We start from the raw sequence: 26313 nt of genomic DNA on the forward strand, positions 1-26313 counted from the left end.
TTGCAGTTCAAGGGACTCTCAAGAGTCTTCTCCCACACCCCAATTCAAAAGTTTCAATTCTTCAGTGTTCAGCTTTCTTTATAGTCCAACTCTCACATCCATACATGACTGCTGGAAAAACCATTGCTTTGACTAGAGAGACCTTTGTTGGCAAAGTAACGTCTCTGTTTTTTAATATGCTGTCTCATTAGGCCTTGAAAATACCAGTGTAGAGTGCTCTTCGGTCAAAAGAATCCATAAAACACCAGTTAGTTTTAGGAAGGAAGCAAATTGTGAAACAAGGAACTTACCTTATTTAGTTACTTTAATATGCATCTTGCCTCAAAGACTTTGGAAAGAAGTTATGAGTCAAGAACCTTTAAAGATGACTTAACAAATCTGGAGACGTGAAAGAGGTTGACATAACTAGAGTAATACAGGAAGTAAAGTGGCTTCTGTGTGAGAAAATATCTAGGATGGTTTCTTCTGAAAAGATAAAATAAAATGAAATAAAAGTTCATAATATGATCACAGGTTAACAGAGGGCACATGTAGATTCCCTCACCAATCACTGACTTTCAGAAGGCAGAGGACAGACTTGACAGAACATCAGGACTATGTAGGAACTCAGAAGTCATTCTACTCCAACCCCCTTATTGAAATTCAGGGAACTGAGATCCTGAGAGTGTAGTGACACTCTGCTGGCAATATCAGAGCTAGAACTAGGCTTTTTTTTCCTCACTCCAACCACCTCTCGACTCCATTCAGAGTCCTCTTACTGCACCTTGACTGGTAAATGATGCCTACAAAGGAATTCCTTTCAGGCTGGTTCAACTCATTCTTGCTTTGCAGTCCTGTATGCTGTACCTTCTCCATGGATTTATTTTTAACACACACACACATATATATATATATAAATTGAAGTAAAGTTTATTTACAAGTTATCTTAGTTTCAGGTGTGTGTATATATGTAAAACTATATATATATATAATACATATATAATTTTTCAGATTCTTACAGGTTACTACAAAATAATGAGTATGTTTCCTGTGCTATACAGCAGGTCCTTCTTGGTTATCTATTTTATCTATCGTAGTGTGTGTATGGGATCAGACTTTCCTGATAGCTCAGCTGGTAAAGAATTAACCTGCAATGCAGGAGACCCAGTGCAACTCATGGGTCAGGAAGATTGGCTGGAGAAGGGATAGCCACCCACTCCAGTATTCTCGGGCTTCCCTGGTGGCTCAGACGGTAAAGAATCCACCTGCAATGCGGGAGAGCTGGGTTAGATCCCTGGATTAGGAAGATCCCCTGGAGAAGGGAATGGCTACCCACTGCAGTATTTTGACCTGGAGAATTTCATGGACAGAGGAGCATGGTAGGCTATAGTCCAAGGGGTCACACATTTCAATATCTTAATTTATAATACCCACAGCACTTTCCCCTTTGGTAAACCATTGATTTGCTTTCTGTGTCTCAGAGTCTATTTCTGTTTAATAAATATGTTCACTTGTATCATTTTTTTTTAGATTCCACATATAAGCAATATCATATGATATTTATCTTTCTCTGTTTGGCTTACTTCACTTAGTATAATAATCTCTAGGCCCATCTATGTTGTTGCAAATGTCATTATTTTATTCCTTTTATGGCTAAGAAATATTTTATATGTATATATGTATATACACACACACACACACACACACCCCACATCTTTATCCATTCATCTATTGATGAACATTTAGGTTGCTTCCATGTCTTGGCTATTGCAAATAGTGCTACAGTGAATACAAGGGTGCATGTGTCTTTTTGAATTATATTTTTGTCTGGATATACACCCAGGAGTAGGATTGCAGAAATCACATGGCAACTCTATTTTTAGCTTTTTGAGGAACCTCATACTGTTTTCCATAATGGCTGCATCAACTTACATTCCCACCAACAGTGTTGGGGGTGTTCCTTTTTCTCCACACCCTCTCAAGCATTTTTTATTTGCAGATTTTTTTGAATTATGGCCATTCTGACATCAGTGTATGGTGGCACTTCATTGTAGCTTTGATTTGCATTTCTCTAATAATAATTAGCAATGTTGAGCATCTTTTCATGTGCCTATTGGTCATCTGTATGTTTTCTTTGGAGAAACATCTATTTTGGTCTTCTGCCCATTTTTTTTTTTTTTTTTGGATTGTTTGTTTTTTTGTTTTAGAGCTGTTTATATATTTTTGAAACTTATCCCTTAGCAAATTATTCAGTCACATCATTTGCAAATATTTTCTGTCAGTGCAGAAGTTGTCTTTTTATTTCATTTATGGTTTCCTTTGCTATGAAAACACTTAGAAGTTTTATTAGGTTCCATTTGTTTATTTTTGCTTTTATTTCTATTGCCTTAGTAGACTGACCTAAGAAAACATTTGTATGATTTATGTCAGAGAACGTTTTTGCCTGTGTTCTCTTCTAGTTTTACATCATCACTCTTTGATGTAGGGTATATCAAGAGTCAGGGCCACTATCCTGACTATCTAAAATAATGTAACCTAGATACCAATCAAGTTCTGCTATTAACAAGACAGCAGGCTCAAAACAGAGTCAGATGGGAAAGCCCGTGTCACCAAGCTGAGACTGAACATAGTCACAGTTTTGGTTCTCCCAGAAACAGAATCTTAAGCCAATCAATCAGGAATCACCTGGTCAGTATTGGGTAAGTAATCTGCCAAATGCCAGCGCCTATCAAAAGAGTAACCTTTGGATAACCAATCTGCTCTATTGCCTAGTAAAGCTTCCTTATTCCTGCTCCAAATCTCTTGGCTTGTATAACTCATCTGATTCCTTTCAGTGTGCTAGACTGGATGCTGCCTGATTAATGAATTACTGAATCTTCAAAATCTATTCAGTTGCATTTTGTTTTTTCAGTTTTGGTAGTAACAGTGGAATCCAAAGTTTCAGAGGCACTAAGAAATGATGGTGTTAGTACCCACTGAACACTTTGAGTTCTGTCTTGTTGTTTCAAACAGCCATGGATAAGTTTCTCTCAGATTCTAATCCATGCTCTCATTATTTTTGACTTTCCAATCCCAGTTTAACAGCTCAGTCTAGGTTGACAGAAGGCTCTATCAGAACACCAGTCCTTAGAACTTGGCTAGTCTACAATTGCTGTCCAGGGTTTAGTAGGTTAGCTTGACCTGGCAGATCAGTCCACCTGGATCTATCCCTTGGCCAGTCCACAGTACTGTTTCTTTGATTATTGCTGATGTCCATACTCCTGCTTCCTCAGTTACTGTTATTACTTTTAAAGTGCACATGAGGTAAAAGAATAATAGATCCATTGCTGATGGGAGTCTCAGAAGCCAAAGTTGCAAAATTGGTGGGTATAAATCAGGCATTTAGAAGCTATTAGAGAATTAGCCACTTAAAGACTGGTGCTAGGATAAATTGGTACCCTGGAAAACACCACAAAACTCTCAACCCAGGGGCTCATTCCTCTTAGGTATTCATTTAATTCTGACAGACCCAAGGCTTATCTAGAGAAATAGGATACTCAAGTCCCAAATAATTGAGTCCTTCACCTTCTAGAACACCTACTTATTTTTAAGAACAATGATCTTGAAAACCATAGATATCTATAATAATGGCAAACTCTTACTAATGAGTACACTGGAAAGCAATGGTTCCCAAATCAAATAATGGGATTTGATCTGCAGAATGGAATATCTATTTTAATTGTCTGTAGAAGCCTCCCAAAACTTTGAGATTCCAAAACAGCTTCATTGCAGTTTTCATTGCAAAAGGCTATTAAAAACTTAAAGACACACGAGGTACCCCCCCTCACCCCCGCAAAAGTCTATAAGATTAACATGACTTACTGCTCCACTCTACTTGGTGTTATCTGAGTCTCCTAATCCTCTGTCTTAATTGACTTCCTACTCTGTTGTTGTTTAGTCACTCAGTCATGTCTGACCCTTTGCAACCCCATGGGCTGCAGCATGCCAGGCTTTCCTGTCCTTCACCATTTCCCACAACTTGCTCAAACTCACGTCCACTGAGTCAGTGATGCCACCCAACCATCTCATCCTCTGTCTCCTCCTGCCTCCAGTCTTTCCCAGCATGGGGTTCTTTTCTAATGAGTCAGCTCCTCACATCTGGCAGCAAAGTGTTGGAGTTTCTGCATCAGTCCTTCCAATGAATATTAAGGATTGATTTCCTTTAGGATTGACTGGTTTGACCTCCTTGAAGTCCAAGGGACTCTCAAAAGTCTTCTCCAACACCACAGTTCAAAAGCATCAGTTCTTAGGTGCTCAGCTTTCTTTATGGTCCAACTTTCACATCCATACATGACTACTGGAAAAACCATAACTTTGACTATACAGACCTTTGCTGGCAAAGTAATGTCTCTGCTCTTTAATATGCTATCTATGTTTGTCATAGCTTTTCTTCTAAGAAGCAAGCATCCTTTAATTTCATGACTACAGTCACACCATCTGCAGTGATTTTGGAGCCCAAGAAAATAAAGTCTGTCACTGTTTCCATTGCTTCCCTGTCTATTTGCCATGAAGTGATGGGACTTAATGCCATGATCTTAGCTTTCTGAATGTTGAATTTTAAGCCAGCTTTTTCACTCTCCTCTTTCACCTTCATCAAGAGGCTCTTTAGTTTCTTTTCACTTTCTGCCATACAGGTGATGTTATCTGCATATCTGAGGTTATTGATATTTCTCCCAGCTATCTTGATTCAGTATCCAGGTTGTTCTTCATCCAGTCTGGCATTTCTCATGATGTACTCTGAATATAAGTTAAATAACAGGGTGACAATATATAGCCTTAATGTACTCCTTTCCCAGTTTGAACCAGTCCATCGTTCCATATCCAGTTCTAACTGTTGTTTCTTGACCTGCATTCAGGTTTCTCAGGAGGCAGGTAGGTGGTCCGGTATTGCCATCTCTTTAAGAACTTTCTACTCTGTGTGTGTGTGTGTGTGTGTGTGTGTGTGTGTTCAGTCCCTCAGTCATGTCCGACTCTTTGCGACCCCATGGACTGTAGCCCACCAGGCTCCTCTGTCAATGGGATTCTCCAGGCAAGAATATTGGAGTGGGTTGCCATTTCCTACTCCAGGTTCTACTCTATAGAAAGTGTTAAATAAATTTTATGTTTTAAAATAAGACTATCTCTTGAGTAACCACCTTCAAATATCTTTTGTTTTGAGTTAAAGACAAAGCTAAGGGCCACAGTTAGAGAATTTCCTAAACCCAGAAAGGATTCCCAAAAGTTTTCTAAAGAATTTAATCTTCCTCAGGGCCTATGACTCCAGACTGGTAAATCTTAACTACCTTCTACACATGCTGGTAAGACCTGGTGAAACCCCACAATAGGTGCAGGAAGCAGAATGGCATAACCCCAAGAGTGATATTGAGATCAATATCCAACAGGGTCACCTTAAGAACAAGAAAAAAATCATGAAATAGCCGCCAATATTTTATAAGCTATTCCTAGAGTTCCCTGCCCACACTGATTGGCCTATTATTCAAACCTACAAACAAAAGAAAGATAAACCTGTGCCAGAGTTTAACAATAATCTGAAAGTTTTTTTCCTACAGCATGAAGGAAGGATGGATATGCAGGGACATGCCTCAAGAAAAATAGCCTATGTGCCAATTTTTGCTGAGTCTCTGAGATTCTCCTTATTCTCAGCAAAACCCTTGGAAACAAAAGCTGTCATTGCTCTGCCTTTTCCTAGAGTGAATGTTTGCTTTTAAATTTCCCTTCATAAGTTTACCCTCTAAGAATGATACTCTCTGAAATGCTCCCAGGGTGTACAGACTAGAAAGGAATACAGCAAGACTATCACCACTTTAAAAGTAGTTTACAATTCATGCCCCAAAGAGGGGAAAAAATAGATTACTGCAAAGACAGGATGAGTCATATTCAGTCATTGAGACTAACTGTATGTTTAAAGGGGTAAGGATCTGTAGCAAAATGACCTCAACCTCTGAGCCTATTATTAAAAGGAATCTTGGGAGCATGCCATTTCACCAAACAGAGCTTGAGGAAATTAACTATGACAGACAATTTATTTACTTATTTTTTTAAATATTTATTTGTCTGTGCTGGGCCTTAGTTGTGGCACATGGGATCTTTGACCTTCATTGCATCATGAGAGATCTCAGTTGAAGCACGTGGGATCTAGTTTCCTGAGCAGGCAAGGAACCCAGGCTCTCTGCATTGGGAATGTAGTCTTAACTACCGGACAGCCAGGGAAGTTTCAAGTTTCTTTATTTAAATCATCATATACTTAAGCATTTTTAGTAAAATTTCTAGCAAATACTCTTTTGTTCTAATACCCTTAAACAATCACCTTGTAGGGAAGCATACTTTGCCACCCCAAAATGTTTCTTTGGTACATGAATCATTTTAAGTTGAAACCAGCAAGGGCCAAAATGGCTCAAGAAGAAACTTGGACTTTCCTCTTTAATGTCTCAAAGAATGTAGAGGTTGAAGACCTTGTCCAGGATGGGAGCTATTACTATGAATAACTATAGTATGAACTGAGTGCTTAGACAGGAAGGAGCCAAGCAAAGTCTGTTTGTTGAAATTTCATGCTGTGTCTCATTGTCTCTGCACAAGTAAGCAAACATCTGTTTACCAAACTTGTTTTTCCATAGTCATGTAAATTGCCTTCCTCTCCTTGAGTTCCAAATCAATTCTCCCAATATCCCTTTTTTTCTTTAGCTGAGAATTGTGGTTAAGTAAAGATTTTTGGTCCTTTTTGTGAGTTATCCAGTTTTTCTGGAACTGCCCAGTGTGTACGTGTTATTAAAAGCTAGTTTGATTTTCTACTTAAATCGTCTACTATTTACCTGTCTCCACATCAATTCAATTCTTAGGCCAGCCAAAAGAACTTAGAAGGGTAGAAGAAAAACATTTCTTCCTCCCTGACAATATCTACACTCACCTTTATTCATCTAAGCATGCACTTTAGAGATAGTCCCAACAGATGATCTCATTTGTCCTCTCATATTGAAATCTTCCCAAAGTCAAGAAGATTTCTTATTTTTAAATATTCTACTGGCTTTATCAAGACGTTTGTGAATTTTCTTAAACTTTACACATAAACATTCTTACCTGCTTCATTTGGAGTTTATAAGTAAATTGTTATGTTAAAAATAGTTCACCAAAGGAGATCAAGATGGTAGAGAAGGAAGATGTTGGGCTCATCTCCCCTCACAAACACATCAGAACTATAACCGTATAGATCAGGTCTCACTGAAATCAACCTGGGGACTAGTAGAAGAGCTTTTCTATAACCAAGCCTGTAAAGAAAGATCCACCCAGAGTCTGATAGGAAGGAGAAAGAGGCCTGCGTCTACTCAAGACCTGCACCCCTAGTAGAGTACGCAGAAAAGGAGGGGCAGATCACAGGCTTGGGGATCTTCCCTGGAGATCAAGGAATTCAAGTTACTTATTAGACACCCACCCCAGCTCTGAGGTCTAACACTGGAATAATGGACACACCTTGCTAATTTAAAAACCAATGGGGCCTACAGGAGGATTGTAGAAACCAAGACTCTGCTCTTAAGCACACACACAGACTTGCTTACTCCTAGTTACAATGTGTAGGCGGAAGATTGAAAACTGCCTGAGGCTCTGGCCAGCTTGCCAGAATTACACCAGTGTGCCCCCAGACCCACTCAGCCCATATGAAGATCCCACTCTAGATCCTCGAGCTTCAGTACAACCCCCTGCTGAGGCAGTGGCTGCCATAGACAATGAGAATGTGCACACGGAGGGAATAGAACCAGTTCTGACCTAAGTCCTGCTTCTGACCAAGGTAGAGGAAGTCATTGCCAGCATGGAAGTTGAGGCACACACTCGGGGAGGGGGGAGGGGGACAAGACTAACTCCAGGGAAGAGCCTGCCAACATGAGTGGCCATCAATGTGCACCCTCAAAAGGGAGCAAGACTAGCTCCAGGATAGAGACTGCCATCACCAGAACACATGCCCTTGCACACACTCAGAAGGGAATAAGCCTAAGTGTAGGGTGAAGAATGCTTAGTACATGAAGAATGCATAATGACATAAGGAACCACTTTTAAGAACAGAATACTAACCATTTCATCCAGTTTTACAAAGACAAAGTTAAACAAATATGATTCACATTAAAGACAAGGAAGGGAAAAAAAGAACCTTGAAAAACCCTAATGATACAGAGAAAAGTAATTTACCTGATAAAATATTTCAAATCAAAAACACAAAAAGCTAACAAACTAGGGAAAAGAATAGATGAACACAGAATTTTAACAAAGAATCAGAAAGTATAAGAAAGAACCAGTCAGAGCTGAAGTAAATAACTGAATTTAAGAAAAATGACACTAGAGAAAATTAAAAGCAGTCTAGATAATACAAAAGAACACATAAGTGATCTGGAAGATAGAACAATGGAAATCATCCATTTAAAACAGCAAAATGAAAAAAGTAATTTTTTAAAGATGGGAATAGCTTAAGGCATCTCAGAGACAACATCAAGCATTTAACATTTACATTATAGGAGTCTCAGAAGGAGAAGAGAGAGAGAAAGGGGTAGAAAATGTATATGATGAAATTACGGCTGAAAGCTTCCTGAACCTGGAAAAGGATAGATATCCAGTTATAGAAAGCACAGAGACTCCCAAACAAGATGAATCCAATGAGTTCTATACCATAACGTGATTAAAATAGCAAAAGTTAAATACGAAAGGAAAACTGTAAAGACACCAAGAGAAAAACAGTCAAATGCAAAATAACCTCTATAAGTTTATCAGTTAATTTTTTAGCAGCAACTTTGCAGACCAGAAGGAAGTGGTATGATAACCTGATGCAAACAGCCAACTCATTGAAAAAGACCCTGATACTGGGAGAGATTGAAGGCAGAAGGAAAAGAGGGTGACAGAGGATGAGATGGTCGGATGGTATCACCAAGCGATGGACATGAACTTGGAAAAACTCTGAGAGATGGTGAGGGACAGGGAAGTCTGGCATCCTGCAGTTCATGGGGTCATGAAGAGTTGGACATGACTTGGTGACTGAACAATAATATCTCTCATGAGAACAACAATAATCTCTCTCAAAGAGATTATTGTTAATTTGTTATTTTATTGTTAATTTGTTATATATTAATGACAATAATTTGTTATTATTGTTAATTTGTTATTAACAAGCAGAATCCAAAAATGTATTAAAAGGATCATATACCATGATTAAGTGAGGTTTATTCCAAGGATGCAAGGATGGTTCACCACTTACATATCAATGTTATATGTTTATATAAAAAATGAGGGATAAAAATTACATGATCACCTCAGTAAAGTTAGAAAAAATGTTTGACCAAATTTGACCTTCATTCATGGTGAAAACTCTGAACAAAACTCATAGAAGAAACATATCTCAACATACTAAAGGCCATTTGTGACAAACTCACATCTGATATTACAGTCAGTAGTGTAAACTGAAAACGTTCCCTCTGAAATCAGAAGCAAGACAAAGATGCCTGCTCTCACCATTTCTACTTAACACAGTATTAGAAGTCCTATCCATAGCAATCAGACAAAAAAAGAAGAAGAAAGAAAGAAAAGTCATCCAAATTGGAAGTGAAGAAGTAAAATTCACTATTAACAGATGGCATAATACTATTGGCTTGGCCAAAAAATTTGTTTGTTTTTCTTTTTCTGTAAGATGGCTCCAGTAGTGCTTAGTTCTGTTTAATTTCATTCAAAACAATTTTGTTAGATTGCATTGTGACAGCTGTCATATCAGCATGCAGTTTTAAAAAAGCTTATCAAAATTGTTGAATTTTTGTGTAGCCAATTTAATAATTAAGATGGAAGGGAGAAAGCAACATTTTTAGCATATTATGATTTATTATTTCAAGAAAGGTAAAAATGCAACTGAAAAACAAGAAAAGATTTGTTTTGTGTATGGAAAGGGTACTGTGACTGATTAGATGAGTCCAAAAAGTGGTTTGAGAATGAGCAAAGAACTAAACAGACATTTCTCCAAGGAAGACATACAGATGGCTAACAAACACATGAAAAGATGTTAAACATCACTCATTATCAGAGAAATGCAAATCAAAACCACAATGTGGTATTATCTCACGCTGGTCAGAATGGCTGCTATCAAAAAGTCTACAAACAATAAATGCTGGAGAGGGTGTGGAGAAAAGGGAACCCTCTTACACTGTTGGTGGGAAGGCAAACTAGTACAGCCACTATGGAGAACAGTGTGGAGATTCCTTAAAAAACTGGAAATAGAACTGCCATATGACCCAGCAATCCTACTGCCAGGCATACACACCGAGGAAACCAGAATTGAAAGAGACACGTGCACCCCAGTGTTCATCGCAGCACTATCTACAATAGCCAGGACATGGAAGCAACCTAGGTGCCTATCAGCAGACGAATGGATAAGAAAGTTGTGCTACATATACACAATGGAATATTACTCAGAAATTAAAAAGAATGCATTTGAATCAGTTCTAATGAGGTGGATGAAACTGGAGCCTATTATACAGAGTGAAGTAAGTCAGAAAGAAAAACAGCAATACAGTATATTAACATATATATATGGAATTTAGAAAGATGGTAACAATAACCCTCTATGTAAGACAGCAAAAGAGACACAGATGTAAAGAACAAACTTTTGGACTCGGTGGGAGAAGATGAGAGTGGGATGATTTGAGAGAATAGCATTGAAACATGTATATTACTCTATGTGAAATAGATTGCCAGTCCAGGTTTGATGGATAGGACAGGGTGCTCTGGGTCAGTGCACCGAGATGACCCTGAGGGATGGGATGGGGAGGGATGTGGGTGGGGGTTCAGGATGGGGGACACATGTACACCTGTGGCTGGTTCATGTCAATGTATAGCAAACACCACTACAATATTGTAAAGTAGTTAGCCTCCAATTAAAATAAATACATTAATTTTTTTAAAAAAACAGTTTGAGAAGTTTTGCACTGGAGATTTCTCACTGGGCAATGCTCTGTGGTCAGGTAGACCAGCTGAAGTTGATAGCAATCAAATCAAGGCATTAATAAAGAACAATCAACATTATGCCAAGTGGGAAATAGCTGACATACTCAAAATAATCAAATCAAGCATACAATGTCATTTGCACCAGCTTGGTTATCTTAATCACTTTGATGTCTGGTTTTCACAGAAGTGAAAATACCTTCTTGACCATATTTCTGCATGTGATTCTCTACTTAAAAGTAATGAAAAACATTCTAGTTTTAAAACAAATGATGATAGTGATGAAAAGTGAATACTGCACAATAACATGGAATGGAAGATGCCATGGGGCAAGTGAAATGAACCACAACCAACCACACCAAAGTCTGGTCTTTATCTAAAGAAGGATTGGGAGTCCTCTAATGTGAGCTCCTTCTGGAAAACTGAACAATCTTTTATGCTTCAGCTGGAATTCCATCACCTCCACTAGCTGTGTTTGCAGCAATGCTTCCTAGGGCCCACTTGACTTCCCACTCCAGGATGTCTGGTTTTCAGTGAGTGATAACCCCATCGTGGTTACAAGGGTCCTTAAGACCATTTTTGTATAGTTCTTCTGTGTATTCTTGCCACCTCTTAATATCTTCTGCTTCTTAGGTCCATACTGTTTCTGCCCTTTATGTGCCCATCTTTGCATGAAATGTTTCCTTGGTACCTCTAATTTTCATAAAGAGATCTCTAGTCTTTCCCATTCTATTGTTTTCCTCTATTCCTTTGTATTGTTCACTTAGGAAAGCTTTCTTACCTCTCCTTGCTATTCTTTGGAGCTCTGCATTCAGATGGACATATCTTTCCTTTTTCCCTTTGCCTTTGGCTTCTCTTCTTTTCTCAGGTATTTGTAAGTCTCCTCAGACAATCATTTTTGCATTTCTTTTCCTTGGGGATGATTTTGATCACTGCCTCCTGTACAATGTTATGAAACTCTGTTCATAGTTCTTCAGGCATTCTATCAGATCTAATCCCTTTAATCTATTTCTCACTTCCACTGTATAGTCACAAGGGATTTGATTTTGGTCATACCTAAATGGCCTAGTGCTTTTCCCTACTTTTTTCAACTTAAGTCTGAATTTGGCAATAAGGAGTTCATGATCTAAGCCACAGTCAGCTCCCAGTCTTGTGTTTGCTGACTGTATAGAGCTTCACCATCTTCAGCTGCAAAGAATACAATCAACCTGATTTTGGTATTGACCATCTGGTGACGTCCATGTGTAGAACCATGTGTAGAGTCATCTCTTGTGTTGTTGGAAGAGGGTGTTTGCTATGACCATGCATTCTCTTAGCAAAACTCTATTAGTCTTTGCTCTCCTTCATTTTGCCCTACGAGGCCAAACTTGCCCGTTACTCCAGGTATCACTTGACTTCCTACTTTTGCATTACAGTCTGCTATCATGAATTTTTTGGTGTTCTAGAAGGTTTGTAGGTCTTCATAGAAACTTTCAACTTCAGCTTCTTTGACATTAGTGGTAGGGGCAGAGACTTGGATTACTGTGATATTGAATGGTTTGCCTTGGAAACAAACAGAAATCATTCTGTAATTTTTGAGATTGCACCCAAGTACTGCATTTTGTATTCTTTTGTTGACTATGAGTGCTATTGCATTTCTTCTAAGGGATTCTTGCCCACAGTTATACATATAATGGTCATTTGAATTAAATTCATCCATTCCTGTCCATTTTACCTCACAGATTCCTAAAATGTTGATGTTCACTCTGGCCATCTCCTGTTTGACCACTTCCAATTTACCTCAATTCATGGACCTAACATTCCAGGTTCCTGTGCAATATTGCTCTTTACAGCATTAGCATTTACTTTCACCACCAGACACATTCACAACTGGGCACTTTCCCCATTTTTACTCAGCCTCTTCATTTCTTCTGGAGCTATTTCTCTGTTCTTCTACAGGAGCATATTAAACACCTACTGACCTGGGAGGTTCATCTTTCAGTGTCATATCTTCTTGACTTTTCATTCTGGAATATCATGGGATATAATTTGTAAAAATATTTAATCACTATGTTGTACATCTGAAACTAATTTAATATTATAAATCAACTATAATTCAATTTTTAAAAAGGAAAAATATAGTCCGCAAATAACTATCCTATAATGGTTTTGATAGTGTCAAAAACTTTTAAATTATGAGGGAAAAAGTCATGTACTTTTACTGTCCTCAGCAGAAACAAAATGTGGTTAAGTTCGCAATAGGATTTCCAGTAAAATGCATACATGATATCCTAAGCACTCATGAAGTGCTCAATAAATATTTGTTGATGAATGACTGATGCTTTGCCTTACAGGCAGGAAGTGCCACTTGTTGATAAGAATATGAATACTTTAAAATGGAAAATTTTAGTAACTTGAAGTAAGAGCCAAATGCAACTATTTGAAATAGCACTATCAAATATGCAGTTGATCCATTAACTCTTGCTTATGACAAGTCAACTGAATAGGACAAAGAACCTGCATTTTGAAAGTTTTTGAATAGGGGTTCACATTTTGTTAAGTTTGACATTTAGATAAAGCATCAGAACTCATGTTTCCCCTCATTTTGCATAAGAATACCATTTTAATAGGTTTTTATTTGCATAAATGACTTTCTCCAGAGGGCAACTGCCCAACCATCAAATGAATCTCAGCATTGGAAGCCCGTGATAGAACAAAACAGCATAGTTTGAATTATGGCACAGTTGGGCAGAAATCACAGTATCAACATTTATAGTTGTATGTGATCAAGGGCAAATAACATGTTTGAGCCTTTATTCTCCTTACCTGAAAAATGGAAAAAATAGCATTTATCTTTCAGGATTGTTATAGGGATAGTGGTAATAAACACATAATAAAATATGCATTACATTTTAAAATAACTATTATCAAAATTACAAGGAATATTCCAATGTGAGAAAATGTTTTAAAATAAGACAAAATTATGGAATAATCATTGATCTAAACATTCAAGACTACAATTCTGGATATAGAGCATAATACAGAAACTAAAGTAGTATTTCCTACTTAATATACCATTTTTTATTTTTCTGTTTATATAAAAAAAGTCAAGCTTATGGAAAAGTTGAAAAGTAACATACTGAATCCTGCATATCCTTTACTTAGTTTCAACTGTTGCAGGGCAAGAAATTTTCCTCTACTCTTCTAGGTTCTTCTGACTGGTCTAAGAGTTAAATTGACTTGAGACAGATTAACAGGAAAGTATCTAACAAAAATTTAATAACATGTATACAGAGATGGCATCACCGACTCAATGGACATGAGTTTGAGCAAACTCTGGGAGATGATGAAGGACAGGGATGACTGGTGTGCTGCAGTCCATGGGGTCACAAAGAGTCAGATACCACTGAGCGACTGAACAAAAACAATGATACAGGGGATGGACACAGGAAAACTGCAGAACTTGCTCAAACGGCTGAAAACCTCACCTTAAATACCATCTTCAGCTCAACACAAAAGAGAATATTGGGAGTAGAGGTTTGGACCTTAAAGGGGAGGAAAACAATTTACAGGAAGATAGAAAAGCAAATGACTGGTAAACAAATATTTGCTGAGTCATCTAGAGACAATGGAACTCAGAGTGCATGCACTATGATCTCTAGTCCCTGTGAAGTTTCCCACCCACCATACTTAGCCCATATTAATTGCATATATCTCTGGTGATATTTCTATTCTGGGAACAGGACCTTATCTAAGTTCTTTAGACAACTAAGGGAGAAGGAAAAAGAGAGACTTTTTTTTTTTTTTAATCCTCTCCTTTAGCTCTGAGAGCTGTTCTGAAGTAAGGGAGGAACCAGGATACAGAGGAGTTTTTGCAACAGGGATCGAGTAGTCAGAATATCAAAAGACTTCTGTTAATTAAGGAAAACCAAACACTTCAAGTTGAAAAATTTAGCACTTTTCAATATGTGGGAAGGTGCAAGACTCTGGGCTCCCTGGAACCATTCCTTGGATATGAGTGTCGGCTACCTGTGGCCAGTATCCTGTGTTTCCCCATTCTGAGTCTCCTCAGGGTGCATCGTTGGAGGTGTCTGCTGTGCCTGACTACTTGATGGTGGGCATCCTCTTTGCATTCTGTTTCCTCAGGACTCACCATGTTGGGAAGGGGTGGCTGTAATGTGATGGCTTGATGGCTACAACAACCTTTGTTTACTGATATGGCAAGCAGCATTTTTTCATTGATACTCACTGCTGACTTTTGTCTAGTTTTTGTTCTGCAGCTTCTCCAGACAATTACTCCACTGTGCTGGGTTAAGTTTGTTACACAATATCCACCGACCACAGAGAACTGTCTAAGAGAAAGGCACTTTTGCAATATTGCTTTTTCCCCTCATCCTTATTGTTGACTGAAACCACTCACCCTGGTCAGGTACCATAGTAACCATTTGCATGAATTGTTTTACCACAGGAGGTCCTGGTATGGAACATGGAACTAACAAGCCACCACCAACTGGAAGAATTCAGAAAAGATCAAAAGGAGACACCACATGTCCTACCAACCTCCCAGAATCCTCCTCCCTGGTATCCATTTTGGCTGAGAAATGTATGCTTCACCAGGAAGGACCCAGAGTCAGACTGACTAGTCAAAGGCAACCCGAAAACTAATCCCATCACCATTAAATCCAAGACTGATTTCCTTTAGGATTGACTGGTTTGATCCCTTTGCAGTCCAAGGGACTCTCAAGGGACTTCTCCAACACCACAGTTCAAAATCATCAATTTTATGGCACTCAGCCTTCTTCATGGTCCAACTCTCACATCCATACATGACTACTGGAAAAACCATAGCTTTGACTAAACAGACCTTCGTTAGCAAAGTAATGTCTCTGCTTTTTAATATGCTGTCTAGGTTTGCAAAGAGTCAGACACTACTGAATGACTAAGCACACACTAGGTTTATCATAGCTTTTCTTCCAAGGAGCAAGCATCTTTTAATTTCATGGCTGCAGTCACCATCCACAGTGATTTTGGAGCCCAAGAAAATAAGCCTTTCACTGTTTCCATTGTTTCCCTATCTATATGCCACAGTTATACAGTGGAAGTGACATAGAATGCTTACTATATGCTTAAATATTATTCTAAGGTCTTTATAAATTTTATCACACTTAATCCTTTCAACAGTTGTATGAGATCTTATGACTCCTGTTTCATAGATCAGAAAACTAAGGCATAGAAACAAAAAATGAGAACAACTGAGGTTCAAACTCTAGTATTGTGGCTCCAGAGGCCACAGTCTTAAACATTACACAATATTGCCTATACAAACCTTGCTTAATTTGGGGAGACCCAGTCATACTTTTTGATCTAGGCACAAATAAATTTACCTCCTCCTTTGAGTTTCATCCATTTAAACAACCTGATATGTGCATCTCATTATCTTTTTCTTTTCTCCAGCTTGCCATCTAAACTATCAGTATTTCTCCTTAGGAATCTTGTATTTCTTTGAGCTCTGTCAGTAAGCCTGCATTCATTTTTGCTTCAAATTTTACTGTTTATATAATGACGACTTGTCTCTCATATGACAAACCTAGACAGCATATTAAAAAGCAGAGACACTGCTTTGCCAAGAAAGGTCCATCTAGTGAAGGCTATGGTTTTTCCAGGAGTCATGTATGGATGTGAGAGTTGGACTATAAAGAAAGCTGAAACCAAAGAATTGATGCTTTTGAACTGTGGTGTTGGAGAAGACTCTTGCAAGTCCCTTGGACTACAACGAGATCCAACCAGTCCTTCCTAAAGGAAATCAGTCCTGAATATTCATTGGAAGGACTGATACTGAAGCTGAAGCTCCAATACTTTGGCCACCTGATGCAAAGAGCTGACTCACTGGAAAAGACCCTGATGCTGGAAAAGATTGAAGGTGTGAGGAGAACGGGATGACAGAGGATGAGATGGATGAGATGGCATAACTAACTCAATGGACATGAGACTGAGTAAGCTCCAGGAGTTGGTGATGGACAGGGAAGCCTGGCTTGCTGCAGTCCGTGGGGTTGGAAAGAGTCAGATACGGCTGGGCAAACTGAACTGAACTGTCTTTCATATCTGACTTATCTTAGACATTGTGTCCATGAGATACACATATGCATATTAATTTATATAAAACCATTGAAACTATCTAAAGGAATATGATAAAAATAAAATTTTCACAGTTATTAAGCAACATGGCTTTTAAAAAAATGTAGGTATTTCAACTAATTGTTCCTTTATTTCATACTTTTCAACAAGGGCTTTAATAATGTATCTAAAACCTCATCAGAAAATTCTTTTTTAATCTTTGTGGAAATCTTAAGTAAACAAGTATATTTGCTGTGCAGTCAGTCTGTTGAAAATATAACAATCACATACATAGATATGTGCCATTTCTCAGATCAAAGAAATTCTTTCAGCCACTTTATTGTACAAATGTCACTTTAAAAGAAAATTCTATGTACTTTATTACAAAACTGAATCTGGTCTTTGTCCAAGTCCTTTAGAAAACCACCAAGTCCTGGCAATTGTCCATATTCTGATATTTCCTTATGCATCCATGTTGCAGTTTTTCTTAGTTGAGAAAAGGCAGATTAGGAAGACTTTAATTTTGGAGTCAAACTTCTACTTTTAAAGTTATTTGTAAGGAAACTTACACAAATTCTAACCATTCAAATAATTATATTTCGTAGTTGGGGCTTTGTACAAATGCAAATAAGGCTATCCACTGTGTAATAAATCAGAACTCTTTTATGGCAGTTGTTTTCTGAAGCACCTTTTAGTTAGCACCTTAATAAATGTGTAAGAGGGTAAATTAATGTAAACTAACAAAGAAGTTGTGGGAAGGTGCTCAGAATAAATTATACAGTTTAGTTTTACCTAAAACCTATAAGAAAACCATGCGTTTCAAGTGAAAATTATATATCTTTTTCATTAACAGTTGAATTTTTCCACAAGCAATATTGCACAAGAAAGAATAATGAAGGAATTAAATTATGATGTAAAAAGTAACGAGTATCACAAGCTTTTAGAATTTCCTGCCTGGATTCTAGAATTAGATTTTTTTTTCTCTCTTTCAATTTCTGATTTCACAAACTTAATTTATATAAAGTTATTTATTGTATCACAGTAAAAGAGCTCCCAATCTAAGTAACTTAAAACAATAAACATTTATTATCTTCACACTTTCGGTGGGTGAGGAAATTTGGGAACAGATTAGCTGGGCAGTCTTGCCTGGGCTCTCTCACAAGGTTGCAATCAGAGATGACAAGGGCCACAGGCATCTGAAGGCTTGACTGGACTAGAGGTTACACTTCCAGTCATAGGGCGGCCAAGCTGTTGATGGTTTGGTGCAGGAGTCCTTGGTTTTTCACCATGTGAGCCTCTCCACAAGCTGTCTGAGTGTCCTCATGAAACAGCAGGTGACTGGTTTCCTCCGGAACAAATTATATAAGAGAGAGAACAAAGTGATACTCCTTTCATAACCTAGACTCAGAAGTCACACACTGTCACTTCCATCACTTTCTAGTTGTTAGAAGTCAGTCAGTCCAGCTCACATTCAGAAGGAGGGAAGTTAGGCTCCATCTTTTGAAGTGAGGTCTACCAAAATACAGTGTGGACATGTTTTTAAACCACAAAAAGTGTTTTCTACTTTATCCTTTACTTATTATAAAGAAAGCTTAACAAAAACCTAAAATTATAGTAATAGAGAATTTATCTAATTTTCAAATATTCCCCCAAATTTTTTCAACAAACTTATTTAACAGCTCTGTACATCCTGAAAACTTTTTCTCACAATTCTACTGCTGTTAAGCATATAAGCTTGTTCCTACTTTCACCATCAGTACAATGGTGGTTAAACATGAATACTTTGATGTACTAGACTGTGAGGTTCTTATCAGGCTTTGAGGTTTGAAACTGTCTGTTGTTCATCTACCCCTGAAGCCTCAGATCTTGCATTGTGTATGTATCTTGGCTGGCATTCAAAAGTGTGGTAAATAAATAAACAAAGCATCTATATTCCTTAATTGTTGATTTAGGATTCTTGGATCTAGCATTTCCCATCATATTCATGAGGTAAAATCAGAGATTTTATAAGAATATTACGTTTTGGGCACTGAAAGTTATGGCAAAAATATATATCATGACTTATTTTCACAAGAAAATGAAAAGTCATAGGAAGGTAAAAGTATTGAAAAGAGATTGGTATTTCCATCTGTTCCTCCCCTTACCCCCATGTGTGTGCACATATGACCTGAGAAGAAATGGAAGAGAAGTTTTCCAAAGAGTAAAACCCAGTAGCCCTGAAAAATAGGAGGAAAGAGTCATCAGTATAGTCGTCACCTGAAAGTGGGGCCAAAAGTTTACAAACGGAAACAAAGGAGAGAAAGGGGTGTTTTGGAGAGTGGAAGTGTAGGAGGTCATAATAGGGAAATGGTGGCTCAGATGGTTAAAATAAAAATCTGCCTGCAATGCAGGAGGGCTGGGTTCCATCCCTGGGTTGGGAAAATCGCCTAGGGAGAAGGGAATGGCTCCTCACTGCAGTATTCTTGCCGGAGAATTCCATGGACAGAGGAGCCTGGTGGGCTACACTCCATGGGGTCGCAAAGAGTCGGACAAGACTGAGCCATAATCACTTTTCACTTTTTCAGGAGACCACAGCGCCACACAGAGGTCCTCTTAGAATTAGTAGTCATGAATTTAAAGTGATAATAATAAAAATGATTATTTTTTTTTCCAGCCACTTTCAGCAACTTGGGTACAGGCAATGAACAGAAAGGGATTGCAGTTGACCTATAGTCGGAGTTTTGCCCTAACTGGAGGGAAAGCAAGAAAAGAGATAGGTTATGGTACATCATGGAATCTAAAATGGGTAATAAGATGCAAGGACAAGACAGAAATGATGAACAGTAGAAAGATGGTAGAATCAATGGATTGGAAGTCCATTGGAATTTAGGAATTTGGGTGTCGATTTTAGCTGGAAATACAGGGAAAATGGGATGTCTGAGATTACAATGTCTAAGCCAAGATCTTGGAAATGGGTGATTAGCACGATGTGAAGGACAGGATCACCAGAGAAGTAAAAGAATTAAGAAACCAGGAGATGTATACGTCAACAGAAAGGTTCTGAGAAAAACAACTGAAACTTAGAATACATCCAAAGTGTCTATCCAATATGAGCAAAAATTGAAGAGTTTTTGCATGCAAAAACTTGTAGAACATAAACACCCACAAGCTATAAATGAAAACACTCTAGAGTGGAATACAGATAAAATCTATAACCCTCAAACAAACAAAGTGGTACCTAAGAAATCTAGCTCCTATATATAAAAGTGAAGGAAAAAAAAGTGAAGAAAGCTGGAAAATATTAAAACAGGATCTGTTATATTCAGACACTTAGAGACTTTTCCTTCAAATGAAAAATTTAAATGATATAAAAATATATTAAATGACACAATATTATATATTCTCTTTTCTTTTACTCTAATTACACCACACTATCAGTGTTATAGTGAGCTCATGCCTCTCCACCTTGCATATAGGTAAATTACATAAATAGAAGCCTAACAGGCAATTCTTATAATGTGATTATATGAATAATTACAGTTATAATAAAATGTAATCATAATTTTTGACAATGTAAAATAATAATATGACTAAAAGATAATCAAAGAAGAGAACTGGAAGGAAGGACAAGGTGGAGTATTAATTTCTTCATCTTTCATGTCAAAAAGAGGTAGATATTGCACAAATTAATATAAATAAGGAGTTAAGTGTGTTATTTCAAGCAGAACTAATATTGACACTATATATAACGATTTGGAAAGTGAAAGTGAAATAAATTTCTCATACCTCCTAACAGAGAGATAAATGATTACAATATATGGATATAAATGTAATCACAAAAGAACAAAAACAAAGTTTTGATTGCAGTTGCCTAAGGAAGGTTAAACAACTTAGTATTTGGGAAGAGGAATTACTCATTTTCATTTTCTGCCTTTTAAATTCTTTGACTTAAAAAAATATTATTTCTGTCTTTCAAAAACATTAGTTCTAAAGATAAATGAATAGTGGGGCAGGGTTTGGGCTGGGGAGTAGGTGACACATGATTTCAAATCTACTTGTTTATGTATCATCTTAAGATATAAGTAATTACATATTTACTTAGATTTATAAGGATTTAAATTACTTTATCCTATAAAGATAAAAATGAGTAAATATCACAAATTTTTAATTTAAAAATTACCTATAGATCTCATTTTTTCTTCTTTTTTTACATTCTTATTGTTAGTGTTACAGTTCTAAAAGAAATAGGTAGGGGTAGGGAGGAAGAGAGGAGAGAGAGAAAAGGAAATTCAAGCAGAAGATTGAAAGAAGCAGATCTGAGAGTTAATCATACAGAATAGAGACAAGATAAGACATAAACACTCTGCCAACTAGTCAGAAAAATGACTTCACTCAGCAGGAGGACTCTACCTTGCTAAAAGAAAGGAAAAGAGACCGGAGAAAATGTTTAATCTAAGACCATCGTTGTATAGATCAGAATGCAGGAAAATACTTTCCCAAAGTCATGAAAGTTAGTTAGTTGTAAATATAGGGTGAGTAAAAACCTTTCTGTTTAAATCAAGGATTCTTTCAGGAAGGCAGCATAATGTACCATAGTTTTATATATGTATATATATATATATTTATGAAATATATATATATTTCATATATATATGAAATATACACATACACTATATTATATATAACATACATATATATATGTATATATGTGTTCATGAATATATTATTCATATATATTTCATATATATATGAAATATATACATATACAATATTATATATAACACACACATATATATGTATATATGTATTCATGAATATATGTATTCATATATATTTCATATATATATATGAAATATACACATATACAATATACATATACAATATTATATATAACATACATATATATATTTCATATATTTATGAAATATATATATGAAATATACACATATACAATATTATATATAACATACATTAATATATATAATACATATTACATACAATATACATTAATATATATAATATGTATTTAAAGATCACAGTACCAGTACTGAGGGCTTCCCAGGTAGCGCTAGTGGTGAAGAACTACATGCCAATGCAGGAGAGGTAAGAGACACTGGTTCCATCCTTGGGTCTGGAAGATCCCCGGGAGGAGGGAATATCAACTTCCTCCAGTATTCTTGCCTGGAGAATCCCTTGGACAGAAGAGCCTGGCAGGCTACCGTCCACAGGGTCCACAAAGAGTCGGACACGACTAAAGCAACTTACTAGTACTGAGGGAGACTGTCTTGGCTTGTATTATAATTCTTCAATTATATACAAGCTACCAAGTTAACCTGTAGGGACTTCAGTTTTCTTGAAATTGTGTTACAGGGTCATTGTGAAGAGTACATGAGACAATCCACATAATATGTAACTGTACAACATATAAATTTAACACATGATGGCAACTATTATTATTATTATTCAATGGGCCAGAAAATCTAAATGTGTTAGATCCCAAAATAACTTAATATCTTCCAAAGAAGGGATCATCCTACATTCAATGGAACTGTAAAGTCACATAAACTTCAAAATTTTAAAGTTATGTCTACATCACCAATAATTCAGTCCCATTAAAATTCTCTTTTCTTTATCTTTGTAATGACTATCCTAAGCTTTCAGTAAATTCACCTGACCCAGAACATAACCACATATAATGTGAATTAAGAAATAAAGGTTTTTATTTTTGTCTAAAACTCATTTAAGCTCTTAAACCAGATTCTAGCTATTTTATAGAATAAAAAATAAAGAAACAGAATTTTTAAAATGTATAAAGTATGAAGAACTCTGCCTAATTTGAGCCTTGAGCCACGGTTTAAATATTATTTTAAGGAAAAGCCTCTTTACCCATTTATCTATTGATGGGCTTTACCTTGCTTCCATATCCTAGCTATTTTAAATAATACTGCAATAATATAGAGATGCATATACCTTTTTGAATTAATGTTTTTTTCTTTGGGTAAATAGCCAGGAATGGAATTGCTGGATTAGTTAGTTCTATTTTTAATTTTAAAAAAAATCTCCATGCTGTTTTCCATAGTTGTTTGGTCACTAAGTCATGTTTAACTCTTTTACGACCCCATGGACTGTAGCCCACCAGGCTCCTCTGTCCACGGGATTTCCCAGGCAAGAATACTAGAGTGGGTTGCCATTTCCTTCTCCAGGGGATCTTCCTGACCCAGGAACTGAACCCACATCTCCTGCACTGCCAGTGATTCTTTACCACTGAGCCACATGGAGAGTCCCTTTTCCATAGTGGCTGCATCAATTTACACTCCCACCAATGGTGCACAAGCATTCTATCTCACCATTCTTGCAAACACTTGTTATTTGTTTTCTTTTTTATGCCAACCATTCTGAAGCATGAAAAGTGCTACCTCATTGTGGTTTTGGCTTGCATTTCCCTGATGATTAGTGATACTGAACATCTTTGAGGAGGAACCAAGATGGTGGAGGAATAGGATGGGGAGACCACTTTCTCCCCTACAAATTCATCGAAAGAACAATTAAACACTGAGCAAACTTCACAAAACAACTTCTGATCGCAAGCGGAGGACATCAGGCGCCCAGAAAAGCAGCCCATTGTCTTCGAAAGGAGGTAGGACAAAATATAAAAGATAAAAAGAGAGACAAAAGAGCTAGGGATGGAGACCCATCCCGGGAACGGAGTCTTAATAGAGGAAGTTTCCAAACACCAGGAAACCCTCGCACTGGCGGTTCTGGGGGAAGTTTTCGAATCTCGGAGGGCAACCTAACTGGGAGGAAAAATAAATAAAACCCACAGATTATGTGCCTAAAAGCAACTCCCAGCAGAAAAGTACCCCAGACGCCTGCATCCGCCACCAGAAAGTGGGGGCTGAACGGAGAGGAGCGGGCAGCATTGCTTAGGGTAAGGACTGAGCCTGAGTGCCCTGAGGGCAATCGGAGGGGGCTTTTGTGAGATAGCAACTTAAACTGTGGGATAGCAAAAGAGAGAGAGAAAATTAACCGGCCCGAACACACTGTCGGCCATTCACAGAACAAAAGGACTGAGCAAGTTCAGAGAAGAGCTAGCGGGCTGCAGACTGGCCCATCCCCACCGGAGGCAGGAGGCAGGGGGGAGGGGAAAGGGGCAAACTCGGCCCCAGAGACGGCATCCCCTGCCGCACTGCAAACAGGCCTGTAGTTTCTAACCAAAGACTTTCTGAGATTCTGGATGGTCGACATCCGCCAGGAGGGTCGCGGCTAAACACAAGGTGCATGCACCCGACTGGCGTGGGCGGAAACAGGCTGGGGCCGCGGAGGGGAGAAGGTGCACCACACCCGGGGAGAGTGCACCCGTCAAGCTCCTGGCTGCCTGAGCTGCTCGGGCTGGGGAAGGCACAAAATGCAGGCGCAACCGAGTCTGCGCTTTTGTGGAATACCCGAAAACTGGAACCGCATGCAACGCAGGGCATGTTCCATATAGAGCAGCCGGGAGCCTGAGCAGTGTAGACAGGGAGAGCACACACACCCATGAGCAGGGGCAAACCCAGTGTGGCCGGAACACAGTGAGTGCTCCCCACACACAGCGATATCTGGCTGCAGCGCCCCTCCCTCCCCGCAGCAGGACTGAACTAGCGAACCTGAACAAGAGACCACCTCCACCCGCCTGTGTCAGGGTGGAAATTAGACACTGAAGAGACCGGCAAACAGAAGCCAAATAAACAAAGGGAACCGCTTCAGAAGGGACTGGTGCAACGGATTAAAATCCCTGTAGGATACACCGACTACACCGGAAGGGGCCTATAGATATCGAGAAGTGTAAGCTGGAACAAGGAGTTATCTGAAACTGAACCAAACCCACACTGACCGTAACAGCTCCAGAGAAATTCCTAGATATATTTTTACCTTTTTTTTTTTTAGTTAAAAAAATTTTTTTTCTTTTCTTTTCTTTTTAAATTTTTTCTCTTTTATTTTCTTTTAAAATTCCCTATTACTCCCACAGAACTCCTTAACTTTCATTTTCATATATTTTTACAATTTTTTTAATTAGGAAAAAAATTTTTTTCTTGTTTTTTTTTTCTTTTCTTTTTTTTTCTCTTATTTTCTTTTAAAGTCCTCTATTACTCCTCTACTACTCCTTAATTTTCATTTTCATTTCACTATAACCTTGCAAAAAAAAAAAGAGAGAAGCCCTATTTTTAAACCAAACTTCATATATATTTCTAAAATTTTCTGTGTTTTTGTTTTTAATATTGTATTTTTAAGAGCCTAACCTCTACTCTAGATTTTTAATCTTTGTTTTTCAGTATGTGATATAAATTTTGGACATATAAGAATCCAATATTCAGTTCCCATTTTTATTCAGGAGTGTGTTGATTACCCTCTACCACTTTTGACTCTCCGTTTTCTACCTCAGAACACCTCTATCTCCTCCTTTCCCCTTCTCTTCCCAATCCAATTCTGTGAATCTCTGTGGGTGTCTGGGCTATGGAGAACACTTTGGGAACAGACAACAGCATAGATCTGTCTCTCTCCTCTTGAGTCCCCCATTTTCTCCTCCTGCTCATCTCTATCTCCCTCCTCCCTCTCCTCTTTTTCATGTAACTCTGTGAACCTCGCTGGGTGTCCCTCACAGGGGAGAATCTTTTCACTATTAACCTAGAAGTTTTATTATCAGTGCTGTATAGATGGAGAAGTCTTGAGACTACTGGAAGAATAAAACTGAAATCCAGAGGCAGGAAACTTAAGCCCAAAACCTGAGAACACCAGAAAACTCCTGACTATAGGGAACATTAAGTAATAAGAGATCATCCAAAAGCCTCTATACCTACACTGAAACCAACCACCACCCATGAGCCAATAAGTTCCAGAGCAAGACATACCACACAAATTCTCCAGCAACACAGGAACATAGCCCTGAGCGTCAACATACAGGCTGCCCAAAGTCACACCTAACACATAGACCCATCTGAAAACTCATTACTGGGCACTCCATTGCACTCCAGAGAGAAGAAATCCAGTTCCACGCACCAGAACACCGACACAAGCTTCCCTAATCAGGAAACCTTGACAAGCCAATCGTCCAACCCCACCCACTGGGCGAAACCTCCACAATAAAAAGGAACCACAGACCTCCAGAATACAGAAAGCCCACTCCAGACACAGCAATCTAAACAAGATGAAAAGGCAGAGAAATACCCAACAGGTAAAGGAACATGAAAAATATCCACCAAGTCAAGCAAAAGAGGAGGAGATAGG

Source organism: Cervus elaphus, chromosome 3 (assembly GCF_910594005.1).
Source record: "Cervus elaphus chromosome 3, mCerEla1.1, whole genome shotgun sequence".
Taxonomy (NCBI): domain Eukaryota; kingdom Metazoa; phylum Chordata; class Mammalia; order Artiodactyla; family Cervidae; genus Cervus; species Cervus elaphus.